Source organism: Meles meles, chromosome 2, assembly GCF_922984935.1.
Source record: "Meles meles chromosome 2, mMelMel3.1 paternal haplotype, whole genome shotgun sequence".
Classification (NCBI taxonomy): domain Eukaryota; kingdom Metazoa; phylum Chordata; class Mammalia; order Carnivora; family Mustelidae; genus Meles; species Meles meles.
Window position 1 is genome coordinate 18384578 of NC_060067.1, and position 14051 is coordinate 18398628.

Genomic DNA, 14051 nt, shown 5'->3' on the forward strand with positions numbered 1-14051 from the left:
TTAGTTGATAAAGAAAATGTGACTGAGGACAGGAAAATGTACATATGTATGGAATGGATAGTCGGGTTGAACACAAATATAAGGTTACTTTAATATACACATTGAGAATGAAAATATAATCTATAGACCAGGAGAAAATATTTGCAAACAAATGGACACACATTTTGCAATTCAACAAAAGATTAGTATCTGGAATACTGAAAGAACTCTCAAAAGTCAACAGTAAAACAACAATAAAAAAAACTCCAAAACAGAAAACAAACAAACAAAAAACCCCAATCCAATTAGAGAATGGGCCAAAGACATAAACAGACTTTTCATAGCAGAGCATAAACAGATGACAAACAGGCCCATGAAAAGAATTGCTATTAGCTATAGGGGAAATACAGTTTAAAACAACAATATGATATCACTAGACACTGGAAATTTCAGTGGTGACAAAATTAAATGCTGGCAAGGATGAAAAGAAAGTGCATCATCCACACTTTGCTGGGGGAATGTAAGAGAGTACAGCTATTCTGGAAAATAGTTTGGCAGTTACTTATAGAACTAACCATGCAGTTATGGTACCACCCGGCAATTGTACTCTTGGACACTCATCCCAGATGAAATGGAAACTCATGTTCCCATAAAAACCTATGGGAATAGGTGGATGGGAACATCGTGGATGTTCATGCAGCTCTGTTTATAATAGTTGCAACAGGAAACAGCCCAAATAGCTTTCAGCTGGTGAATGGTTTAACAATCTGTGGCCTGTCCTTACGATGGAATACTACTCAGCCATAAAAAGGAACGAGTACTGATACGCATAACAAACTGGATGAATTGCTGGATAATGAGAGAGTAAAAAAGACAATCCAAAAGGTTATGTACTAAATGATTCTATATATATGGGAATTATTTATTTATAATATATATTTATAATTTATTTATATATAAATTTTATTAAACATTAAATATTAAGTATTTTTAATATAGATACCATTCTTGAAATGACAAAATTATAGAAACGGGGAAGAGATTAGTGGTTGACAGAGTTAAACATCAAGGGGGAGGGAAGGGGATGTGGCCATATGGTTATAAACAGGCAACATGAGGCTTCCTTGTGGTTATGGAGCGACTCTGTGTCTGGACTACGGTGCTGTAAACACCACCTACTCTGGTGATAGAATTGCATTGAACTAAACACACACACACACGCACACACAAATACAACTAAGTATAAGTAATATGAAGACATCTGAACAAGATTGCTAGATACTGATCAATATCTTTGCTGTGATTTTGTAGTATAGTTTTACGAAGATATTATTGAGTACAAGGTACACAATTGCTTCATTATTTCATATAACAGCAAACGGATCCAGGATTATCTCAAAATAATAAGTAATCTATATTGAGTGAATGAAACAAAAACGTTTAGTAACTTGTAGAAAATGTAAAGGGTGCCTGGGTGGCTCAGTGGGTTAAGCTTCTGCCTTCAGCTCAGGTCATGATCCCAGCATCCTGGGATCGAGCCCCGCATCGGGCTCTCTGCTCAGCGGGGAGCCTGCTTCCCCCTTTCTCTCTGCCTGCCTCTCTGTCTACTTGTGATCTCTCTCTCTCTCTCTCTGTGTTAAATAAATAAATAAAATCTTAAAAAAAAAATTTAAAAAATGGAGAAAAGTCTTGGCTATAATAGTTTTTATTTTTTTTTCAAAATCAAAGCTCTTGTGCAAAAAAAAAAAATCAAAGCTCTTTGTGATACAGTAAATTATAAATAATGCATACTTTATCTCATTTTTAATTTTTTAAAAATAAGTTCTATGCCCAACATGGGGCTTGAAATCATGACCCCAAGATCAAGAGCTGTATGCTTTACTGAGCCAGCCAGGTGGTCCAAATAACACATACTGTAACCTCAAAAATGGGTAAGTGAACACCTCTAGATTTACAGGACAATATAGCTTCTCAGATCTCTAGAGCTGGATTGATTCCTTTAGGAAATAAGCCATGTGCCTGTATTCTATATAACCTGCAAAGAATTAGCACAGAATTTTTCACTTATTAAATGAGAATTTGCTGAAATTGTACAATATATACATTCAAATGGTTTTAACACAGTTGAGATGGAAGATCTTTACTTTATCATACAGTGGGTCATTCAGACTATTACTTTCCACTGATAAATACATAGAATACTAGCAGAAAACCTACAAAGACTTGGCTACAGTGTCTTTCAGGTAAGAAATGAATACTGTAAATCTTAAGCATGTGTATCGTTGATGTTACACAAATTTAAAATTGTTAGAGAAAAAAGGAAAGTTCGTCTTCCAATACAAATAATTACTCTCTAAAATTATTCTAAGAGTTTCAATAGAAAATGAAACGTGCAAACAACTTAAAATGAACTAGGGTAAAAACCTTAGAAATATAAAATTGCTCAAAATCATTACATTCCTTCACAGATCAAGTAAGGGTTAGACCTTTATGGCTGGGCTTATATCTGTATTTCTATACATTTTCTTTCATGACTACATATGACTTAATTTGAACTAAATAAAAACCAAATAAGCTACAAAGATTGCCTCCTACTCCCCTCCTTGCTTCATATAGATTCCAAAAGAAAATATTCTTTTGTCCTGTCTGTATATGTATTCTTTTCTATACCAGTGTAAAAGAATACACTCTTTAGTGCTTTGGGATAAGGAAATAGGGGAGTTGGAAAGAACCAATCATAAGCAAAAAGCAGGTGAATCAATAATCTGTGTTTAGCATTGTTTATAAAAAAATAAAAAATATAAGGACATAAAAATGGAGTTCTGTAATTGAATTCTAATGAAGCTATCAAAATTGTGATAGAAAATCCATCTGGCTCTTGCTTTCCTAGCATAAAGTTCTCTTCCAGTTTTTTAAAGTATTTTATAGTTTTTGATTGTACATGAAGACACCTTTATTAATCAAACTACTAACGTAGGAAGACTGAGTTTTTTAATCAATTCCTGCTAATCTGGAAAGGCCAGCAACTATCAAAGAAATGCGATTGGTACACAGCCATGCTGTGACACAATCTTGATTAAATGGAACAACGCTCAGTCCCAGCCACATGGCTTTGGTTGGTGGCTTCCTCAAATCGGGGCACAATCCAGATCAGATAGTGATCTTACAGCCAAATGTGTGACATGCAGTTATAATTAGAGATCCACCTGCCTTTAAATCTACAACCACACAAACACTTATAAAAACAGTCTAAAACTTTCCAACAAAATACGCTTTTTTATCATTGGTATTAAGGGTCTTTTTCCTGATAGAAAGTGAATCAGTTATGCATCAGGTTTATGGACTTGCTAGTTTGAAAGAATAAGGGATATGTCTGAGTAACCAATCAGTTATCTATCATTTGATTCCCCTAGTGTAAGAAGGCGATCCTTTTTCCATGGACATTCAAAGCTTGCAAGAGGTCATTTTTCCTGTTGCCATTCCAATCAAGTGCAACAAGGCATTATCACATAGTTCCTACCGTCCCCACTGACAGTCACATCAATGGTACCACCTTTGAAAGGTGGCCCTTACCGTGTCAGAAACACTGGCTTTTGCCAATGCCTAGAACTCGGAAGTGAAAACTTGTATAGAACCTGTCTTCTTGGGTCTTTAGTGTGCGGAGTTACTTTTGTCCTTCCCTATAGCTGCACTGCGTTTCACTTGTCTGTGCTGAAGCCTATGCTGTTTGCTGCTGGCTGTTTCCTCAATTTACTCAGGTCACTTTGAATTCTGATACTGTTTTCCAAGGTTCTGTTCATCCTGTCTCTTCCTCTTCCCTCCGACTAACTCCTGATTTAACTTCCTTTCTAATAGCTGTGAAATGGCGGCAGGCGTCCAAGAAGATCAGTGTTTACAGACCATCTGTCACTGTTTCTCAGCTGAAAGTTAAGCTTACTGGTTAGTCAGGCTGAAGACACAAAAAGGCTGATGTGGCGGGGTTGAGGAAAAGATAGTTACAACACTGCGTATGGGAAAAGAACGTTTCTGTGCAAATTTCACTGGAATGTAAGCCCCAGGAAAGCAAGTAACATATGGGGTTTTATTACTATCCTTATACCAAGTGTCTAGAATAGTTCCTGGGGCTCAGGAATATTTGTTATTTAATGAAAAAAAAAAATGTGAACTAGGGGTGCCTGGGTGGCTCAGTGGGTTAAAGCCTCTGCCTTGGGATCGGGTCATGATCCCAGGGTCCTGGGATGGAGCCTCACATCGGGCTCTCTGCTCAGCAGGGAGCCTGCTTCCCCCTCTCTCTCTGCCTGCCTCTCTGCCTACTTGTGATCTCTCTCTGTCAAATAAATAAATAAAATCTTAAAAAAAAAATGTGAACTCTATGGCAACCTTCATGTATCAAACTAAAGCAAGTCATTTTATCAATTATGAGCAGTCTTATAATTTGAACAAATTTCTTAGGAGCATCAATCGTCCAATCCCTATGAGATTTCTTCCTTTCCTTCTAACACTGTACCAGGTCCTATACTATTGAAATTTTAAAGCAGAAATAGACACTCATATAATTATTTGGAAATTCAAAATGCTACCTGCTAACTGCAGATAATATGATAAGACGGGGAAAACAGCTTGGCACAGCCTGCTGAAAAGAGCTCAAAGTAAAAAATCTCTAAGTGACTATGTAAGAATAACTTCTCCTTAATTATCTGATTCACTAAATCCTGGCTACATTCAAAACTGCTCCTTTTCCATCCCAAACAAGGGTTCGCTCTTTAAGAAAACCATGGAAAAGGAATTAAATTGAATTTCAATATACGCGAATCATCGATAAAGCTGTCCACAGAAAGCCTAACACAAGATCTTTTCTGGTGAAAACAGGACACAAAGCATAAAGGGCTTTCATACTCCAGCCTGAAAAACTCTGGAAAGTTTTTCTGACGATTATTTGAAAGTCGGATCCTAAAGCCACTAAAAAACACTAAATGTAAAATCACAGATCTTTTAAGAAGAGTCTTTTTTCTTTTTTACTTAGTTTCTATCTGAAGATGGAAAAGTTTTTGAATGAGTGCAATTTGAATGGAATAATAACGAGTACACTCTTTTCAAATGCATAGTTTTACCACGAAACTGTTGTATTTCTTTCCTTATGAAAATAAAATAGGTGTTTTGACACGGGGAGGCCTTGAACGACAGGATTGTCTAGGTTGGTTCAGTGTGATACGTGTAATTGAGGCCTGGAAATTGAACGTAGAGCGGCAGGCTCTGAAACTGTGAAGTAAAAAATGGATCTGAAAAAGAGATGACGGTTGAATCCCACGTGAATCCATATTATATCATTCAGAAACCTAATTCAAACAACGTCTCTTCTTGACAGCGGGCTAACAAAAGTACACTGAAAAGCTCTTAAAATAACTTGAGTTGTGGGGCGCCTGCGTGGTTCAGTGGGTTAAAGCCTCTGCCTTCAGCTCAGGTCATGATCCCAGGGTCCTGGGATCGAGCCCCGCATCAGGCTCTCTGCTCAGCAGGGAGCTTGCTTCCTCCTCTCTCTCTGCCTGCCTCTCTGCCTACTTGTGATCTCTTGTCTGTCAAATAAATAAATAAAATCTTAAAAAAAAATTAAAAAAAATAACTTGAGTTGTCACTCTGCTCTGCCCCTCACACTTTTTAAAATTTTTTTAATGTGCTTTCATTCTTATTTGTTCTTATGGGGGAAGCCAAGTTGTCTAGTTCTAGACCTTGGTGTTCTAATGAACCAGCTGAATACACCATTCTTGAGAGTTGCATACCAACATTACTAATTTTTAAATTCTTGTTATTTATGAATATCTAGGATGGTAAATGTTCATTTCATTCCAATGGAACAGTTTTACCTGGAAAGGTCTTTCTTCTTTAATATACCTTGTCCTCCATTCTGTTCCCTCATGGTTCTCTCTCCCTTGAGATGACATATTTTGCTTTTAAGAAGTCGTTTCCAAGACATATATTGACTAATGCATATAAATCGGAGCTCTGTAGAAAGCAGAGTTACTACTGGATGAGACCACTCTGCTTCGGTCTTCAGAACTTGATTTGGCCCGTAATGGAGACTTTTCATACAAGTAAAGAATAGTTTCACTGAAGATGGCATTTTTCATGAAATTATAATACTAACTTTGGTATTAAGCAAGGGATCTTTTACCAAAAGATGGTATATATTGAGCTGTGAGACTCTTAAAATTGAATGTAAAACTGTATGTTTGTGTGGTTAGTTATGCGTGCACACATGACTGCATTTCTTTCTTGTGAAAGTGTCCCATGACTTTGATTTCCTTTACAAAGAGCTAAAAAAACTGGATAGAGAAAAAAAAAATAAGAAAACTGGAAAAAGTGAATCAGAAGTACCCCAAATACATCTTATGAATATAAGAATCACCTGATGGGCTGCTGTATAATGTAATAGAGAAAGGTTATAACTTAGAATTTAGAAGTAAGATTTTAATATTATTTAATCTATTACCATCATTTACTGCATAAAGAAACATTTATAGGCCCAGAGACATTGATAATTTATTCAAGGTCACACCTGACTCTGGTAGTTTTATTCAAACACATTTCAATCAGCGATTTTCAAACGTTGTTTAGCATCCTCTCCCGAAAATACGTTTCAGTGAAATTTTATCAGGAGCCTTATAGGAGTGCATTACTTCTCTCTCCTCCGCTTTTCTATAATGCTCAATTATTTAATTTCCATATTCATGTATTCACTAATATTACATAAACAAACAAAAATGAAAGTTAATCAACAAAGAGACTTCCAGAACTCTGGAGAACTGATTCAGTAGGTATTATCTATTGTAAGCATTTTTTCTTTGTCTGCGTAACAATACAATATCAACATCACACACAATCTACCAGAAACAGTGCAAAAATGATCAAGTTCAATTTTAAAGGGCTACTTTATAAAACAGCAACAGCCATTTGAATCAAGACTAAGTTGTTTATAATAATGAACAAAACTAAAAGAATCTACATGCTATCCTTAAAAATAATATAAAAATCACAGAAAATATAATTTTATAATTTGTACTTTTTTATTCAAATAATTAATGAAGTTATGAAGTGTCAAAGAATACTTTATTGAAAGGCAAGAACCCTTTCAACATTTTTTTCTAAAGTCATAAATTGAAGAGCTGACATCTTGATTTATCACACTGTGCACTTTTAATAGCCAACAAGTTTGCTATTAAATTTTAATCAACCTGCCCTATTAAATTTCTCTCAAATGGTTCAGAGATTCTTCAGCTTTTTTAATAGCAAATTCATTCACTGGGAATCTATTAATATGGACTTCAACGACATGTTTTCTTCAAAGTACAGATTGGGTTATTGTTAGTTCAAAATGAAATTAAATGTTTTGAATGCAGAGGTGTTGTCTCTGTTTCAATAGATAAGCTCAGAGTTTTAGATATGGGAACCCTATAAATTATCTCTATTCCCCTTTATTTTGCACTAATTGGCTTAATATCTGTCTTCTTGTTCAGACACATGAGTTTTTCTTCAATAAATACTTAGAAGTCAAATTACTGGGCCATACATTCTACATTTCAATTCAGAATATATTGCCAAAATTCTGTCAAATGTATTTGCACCAATTCACACTTCCATTAGCAGTATAAATCTCTCAGATTCTTACCAGGACTTAGTATTGTAAGCTTCACATTTTGCCAATCTGATCAGAGTATACAATGATATCTCATATTACTGTTAAACTTTGTATTTCCCTGGTTAACAAAAAGATGTGGTAATTTTTCATGTCTATTAGCCATAAGGGTTTCCTATTTTGTGAATTGCCTGTTCTTATCTTTTGCCGATATATATTGATTTGTAGACATTCTTTATACAACATGGCATAACATTTTCTTTGTGCTATACTGTTTACACCTTCCCCCAATATCTTACTGTTATGAGTACAGTTTACATTTTGAGGCAAGAAATTTACCTTTTTCTTATAATTTATAATCTGTGTTTTGTTTTTAAGAACTCCTCCTTTAACCTAAAGTCTAAAGTTTATATATATATATACATATATATATAAATAAAAGCTCTAAAGTTTTATTTTTTGTATTATATATTTTGTGTATTTTATATCATATATTACATTATATAGTGTAATTATATCTAATAATTTTACATAACTAACTGAAAGCAAAACCGCTTAGACATCTTTGGTTTTCTGACTGCTCAAGCCAATAGCGGCAAAATTAAAACTCAGAATTCTTGGTGAATCTTTACTGCACAATGGTGTAAGTGGTTAATCGGCAGTTGACATGATGAACATATACCATTCAGACATTCATCTCTAAAACTCATCCTTTGTGGCCAAAGGCATGTATTTCTGTTTGCTATTAACTTGGGACTTGTTGAATTCATCTGGACATTTTTGAATACATTTCGTAGTACTACAAACAAAAAATACTAAGCCTAAAGATAACGAGCCAAGTTTGCTTAACCACAGGCAAAACAGCAGTAAATTACAGTTCTTTTCAGTAAGTCAAAGGCATTTCGCAAAAGAATATTTGTCTTTGCCATTCACACTATAGCTACTTAATTAATTTTCTCTACGTTGGATTATCTCTTGATATGTTAATGGTATGTAGTCTGTCCCACAGCTATATGTGTTTGTAAATCACACATTCTGTGTGCATTTTCACTTAATAAAACACACCGCAGAAAAAAAGAAGGGAAGGAAAGCATAACATAATTACTTAAAAATATGAAATGCTTTACCATCGTGAAGGAAACATGACTTTTTGTATAACGCTCTGCCCTACATTGGCATACTTTCCTATATTGAGCAAATTATATAGCTTACGTGCAGAAGGCCTATCCTGGCTAAAACTTGAATATTAAATTTGGAACTGATATTTTAAAAGATACATCTGAGAAAAATAAAGTAAAACAAAGTATCTATGAATAAGAGATTCTTGATAACATTCAGAGAAGGCCTGTTTTATCATATAATCATGATCAGTTCTGCTTTTTCTGCTTAGCCTGAGTCTCTTTCAAGAAACTTACATTGTTTCTACTTTTCTACAACAAGATTAACTATCTTCCTTCAATCTGTGTATCCTCTCCAATCTTTCTTAATTCTCCAGTGGTTTTTCTGGGGTTGTAAATTATGTTCTATGAACGTGATGAGTTACTTGTCTTAGTTTTTGAAGCACCCGCATTCCTTATAATGATAAATTATGAAGAAAGTCTATTATGAAAATCATAGGAGAACCTATCACATAAACACTTTTAAATGGCATGCAGTATATAAGGTTGAGCTATATAAAGTGCATGCTTCTGTATGCAATGTAATTCAATAAACTAGAAGCTACTTTAATTGGATACTGCACAATTATTGGTAATGACAATTCAAGTATCTTTTTTTTCTAATGAGGACTCTTTTGCCTAACCATATATCCCTCTTCCATGATTTAATTTTTCATGTAATTGAATTAATTTCTATTTATTTTCAAAGTAGCAGATACAAATTAATACAATTTATTTCTTAGAAAAAAATAATTTGAACAAGTATTTGTTAGTTAACTTAGTATTTGTTAGTTAACAAGAATTTGTTAGTTAACTTTGGATGCTATGTACTTCATTTATATCATCACAAGCTTTAGGTTTACAGTACAGTAGGAACATTTTTCCAGATGAGAGGTACAGTCAGGCTTGTTTTTAAATTTTAATTATAAGACATTTGGTACTTTTTCTTAAAATTGGAATTAGCACATAAAAATAGTAAATTTAATTTATAGCATTCTCAGTGTCTATTTGAAGTTAATGCGAACAGATTTTCTACTGGTTCTAGGCACTTTTACATTGTTCTGACAGAGGACAATATCAAATTCAACAGTACAACTATCTGGGCAAAGTTTTACCTTTGGTTGGTGCTATGCTGAGTTATTATAGGCAGAAGCTATTTACCTGATTTTTAAACACAATCTTTGCTCTGACCAAAATGTTCATTCTTTCACTGAAACATAAGAAATTAAAGGTAAAAGATTCTAACAATAAAATACCTTGAGACCTTCCAGCAAAGAAAAGAAGAATGATTATAAAAATCTTGCAACCTAAGTCCTAAAATCGGGCAACAATGTATAGCAAATCAGCATATTCCGTATCAAATCATTCTGTAAAACATTACCAATCCATCTTTCTCTATGTTCACAGTGTTTTAAAGCTTTTCTTTCCCTAAATGAATAGGATGAATCCACACTAAAGAAAAAAGCACAAAATAAAGTAGAAGGAAATGAATAGTATGTGAAGGAAATTAAGAAATAAAGATGTTAATACTTGTGGTATTAAGTGTATCATATTTCCATGGGAAGGGAGAAAAATATCCTTATTCTAATCTTAGCCAGGTTCATGAAAAACTGTCCTCATAAGAAAAGAGTGAACATTTTTGTTTTCCTGAGTAGGGCTGTGCAGTCAGAAAGATCTTGTTTAGAATCTAGACTTCATCCTTTATTAGCCATTCCACTTGGACAAGTAACCCAAAAACCCAGCTTCTTCATGGATATAAGATAATGGATGAATAATGAATAGTGTACAATAGACAAAATCGTAAGTATACCCACTAAAGGAGAAATCCCAAAGCGTTCAAATACTTTAAAGAGCCACATTGTGTTCTAGTAGAGAAAAGAATAAGAGGGATTTCTGAAGACAAGTTGAGTATGTATATTTAGTTCTTAGAAATAGATATGTTTTTTAAAAAAGTACATCCCCAGCAACTTATATGAAATAATAGTAATATTTCAAAAATAAGTGGGAATGTTTTATATCACTATATTTAGAAATCAGTAAGGTAACTCACTGCAGCTTGTTTGATTTATAATAAGGAGATAAGAGATACCACTAACTATATATAAGGCAGTAAGATAATAAACTATAATAATAAGGAATCTACATAGAGAATTCTCTTTGTGAAGGTATCTATAAAAGCTATAATAATAGTAATAGTAGTAAAGTACAAACCATTTTTACTATTGTGTAGTTGGCTGTGAGAGGTTGGATGATTTAAAGGAGTCATATCAAAGAGACAAAGTTAAAAGCAAAGCATAAGAAGGACTCACTGGGCAAGCATTTTGGAAGTTTTATTTTTCAATTCCTGCCAGCAATTTATAGCAAGAACATTTGCCCCTGATTGCCTAGAAATCAATATTTAATATATTTCATTTTGTAATAGAGAATTCTTCTAAAAATTATTTGGTCTCCTTGAATTAGGAATCAAGATATTAATAGCATTGTTTAATTATCTATTTGGCATAGCATTTCACTTTTAAAATCTGTACCTATTTTGCTTTTGTGTTATTAAACTGATTTTCCTAACACAGAAGATATCCTTATCTCATTGTACATGCAAATTTCACAAATAGCTGTCAGATTATAGTAGGATTCGGTTAATATTTATAAACAACTTTATAACCCTTCAGAACAGTAAGACTTTTCAGAAATATGACATATTTTATGCATATAAAGCCATATTATATTTAATGAGATTAATAAAGTGCAGCGTATGAGTATGAAGGTTTCACCCTTTTAAGCTTTAATATATAGAAGTCATTAATTGCAGCAAAACATCCCTTACAATTTTTCATTTGCATTTTTCTTTAAAAACACAAAAGCAAAATATGTCGAGTAGCTTGAATATTAATGAGATGACAGGTGATTTATTGTGAAGTTTCTTCTGTCTTGGTGACCACCTTCTGGGAAAGACAGTACGGGCTCTGAGAAGACAGGAGTTTAAAATGGGCATGAGTCACATCCTTGCTCTGCTACGTAACTGGTTATTTAGCAGGGCTGTCTGAGTTGCACTAGTGTTCTCTGAGCTTCTGAAGGGCAGGATAGGGCTTGGAGGGAAGAGAAGGCAGTGTTTGCTTATATCATTATCTAAGGTAAGGAGAAGAAATATTTTACCTTTATTACTTCAATGCTAAAATACGGTTACAAATCAAAGGTGGAATGTACAACTAGGCAGATATAATGCGCATTTAATTTCTAATTTAGAAGAGACAATTCAGTTTTATTAGTTTATCTCTTTTTGTTAGCCTCAAGGGTAGCAGCATTTTAGGTAAATTATTTTTTCTTTTACTTGGCATTCAGGTAACTACTTTATTCCTCTCAACTATTAATAGAAAATAAAAAGGAAAGAAAACCTTCAGTAGTGAATGATGAATTTTAATATCTAATTATCTGAGAGCACTGGCAAGGATCAGTTTTCATTTGTTAGAAGATGTAAGTGAACTTTTGAACAAAATAATGATAAGAGGACGTATCATTTGCAGGCACTATAGTAAGGAACTAATGTATATAAACTCACTCAGTCCTCTCAAGGTCCCTGTGAAGTGCTCTCTGTATCCCCATTGCATAGACACTGAGCATATAGAAAACTTACCAAAAGTCACAGAGTTAAAATTCCATTCTCAAAACTACTATGAGTAAATCACCAATTTGCAAAGTTTATCTGGTGATGCCTTTCCCCTTTTTATCAACAATGTTCCTAATGGGGGAGGCCATCTTTCGGTACATTATTGTGCCAGTGAGAGCCAAGATTTACCCTTAAAATTATGAAAAGATTGCCGTAAGCCATCATAATTGTACTGATTACATAAATATACGGAGAATGCATGTGCAGACTAATACGAATGTGAACCTGGAAAGGAGAACACATCGACTTTAATGAATATGACTGCACATCTACAGAAGAGACAGTCTTCATGCACACAACACTTAGATTTGGCTTAAATAAATATAGCTTTACTGGTCAGACCCCCTTGTATAAAAATCTACATCACATTAACTTCTATGGGAGGTTGATGAAATGCAGAATGGGAGATAGGGGGAAATAAAAATCCACTGTGCTAGCCAAGCTATTGTTTCAGAAGAAGAAATGCTTTTTTGCTAATTCTGCTGCTAAGATGGGTCACATTTTTGTAATAACGCTACAGTTGGGGAGGAGGTTGGGTGGAACAATTTTCATAATTCATACATCGTATTGGTAGCAGCTACCTAGCAAAGCTTGATTTTAAACTGAAATTTCTGGTGTCAATTCAGTTAATTAAATAAAAAGAAAATGAGCAATGCATTTACATTAGTCACGATGAGATAAAACCTAATAAAATCCAATTTCAGAAAATATTCCAATTTCTATATAGATCTATAAAAGGAACAGAAATGTTTAACCATTAACAGAACTACCAGAGAAATTTCTCAGCAAATGCTTCACTTTGGGATCAAACTCAAGTTTCAGAGGCATTGATAATCTAAACTATTCAGGATGAGGTTTGGCCAGCAGAGGTTGTGAGATGGGGATAAAAGTGGGAAAGATTATGTTAGCTGCAAATTGTTCCTACCACTATTGGGAAGTTAGAGCTACTAGAAATTTGGGTAAGGGTTCTAAAAATCTGGGAGAAGCTTGGGGGAATTGGGGCCTGACTTCTAGTTATGTGCAAATAGTAAATATTTAAATGAGCCAATGAATAAACCTCCCTGTGGGGTTTGTAAAAACTTGAGTTTGGATAAGAGTTAATCCTCCTTATAACTTCCTATAATTGACTATCACATTAATGCTCTTGAAAATCTCCTTCTGGTTATGAAAGTGGCATCAGGGAAGTTAACGTGATCATAGTCCTTGGGTACTGGCCTCAAAGAAGTGTTAATTTACTTGGGTGAGTAGCGTTGTAGTAAATAAGTCAGAAGGGGAAAAATTATCTTACAATGTATAGGGAACATTTGGAAACACCTTCATGAATATAGATATTCAAAGGACAAATGGAATGGAATGTGTAATGGAACGTTTTAAAGAGATGAGGTGACCAAATAACAAAATCCCAAAGAGAATATGTAAGAATGATTACACGAATCAATAATTATCCATAAATCTTCTAAGGTTTTGCCTGATTCCAAGGAATAAAATCCCAACAGTAATCAAGTTTACCACACTGGGAAATCTAGATAGGTAATCTGATACATGGGTTGTAACAAGTTGGTTCTACGATAGAATATTAAAGATGGTTTGAAAAAATAAAAACCATTGAGAAGGAGTTCTG

At 34.0% G+C, this 14051-nt stretch overlaps 1 protein-coding gene across 17 annotated transcripts in view; it reads right to left on the reverse strand.

Moving 5' to 3' along the window:
* Positions 1–14051, reverse strand: part of ADGRL3 (adhesion G protein-coupled receptor L3) — an 811968-nt gene that overhangs the window by 15764 nt on the left and 782153 nt on the right. The window lies entirely within an intron of this gene.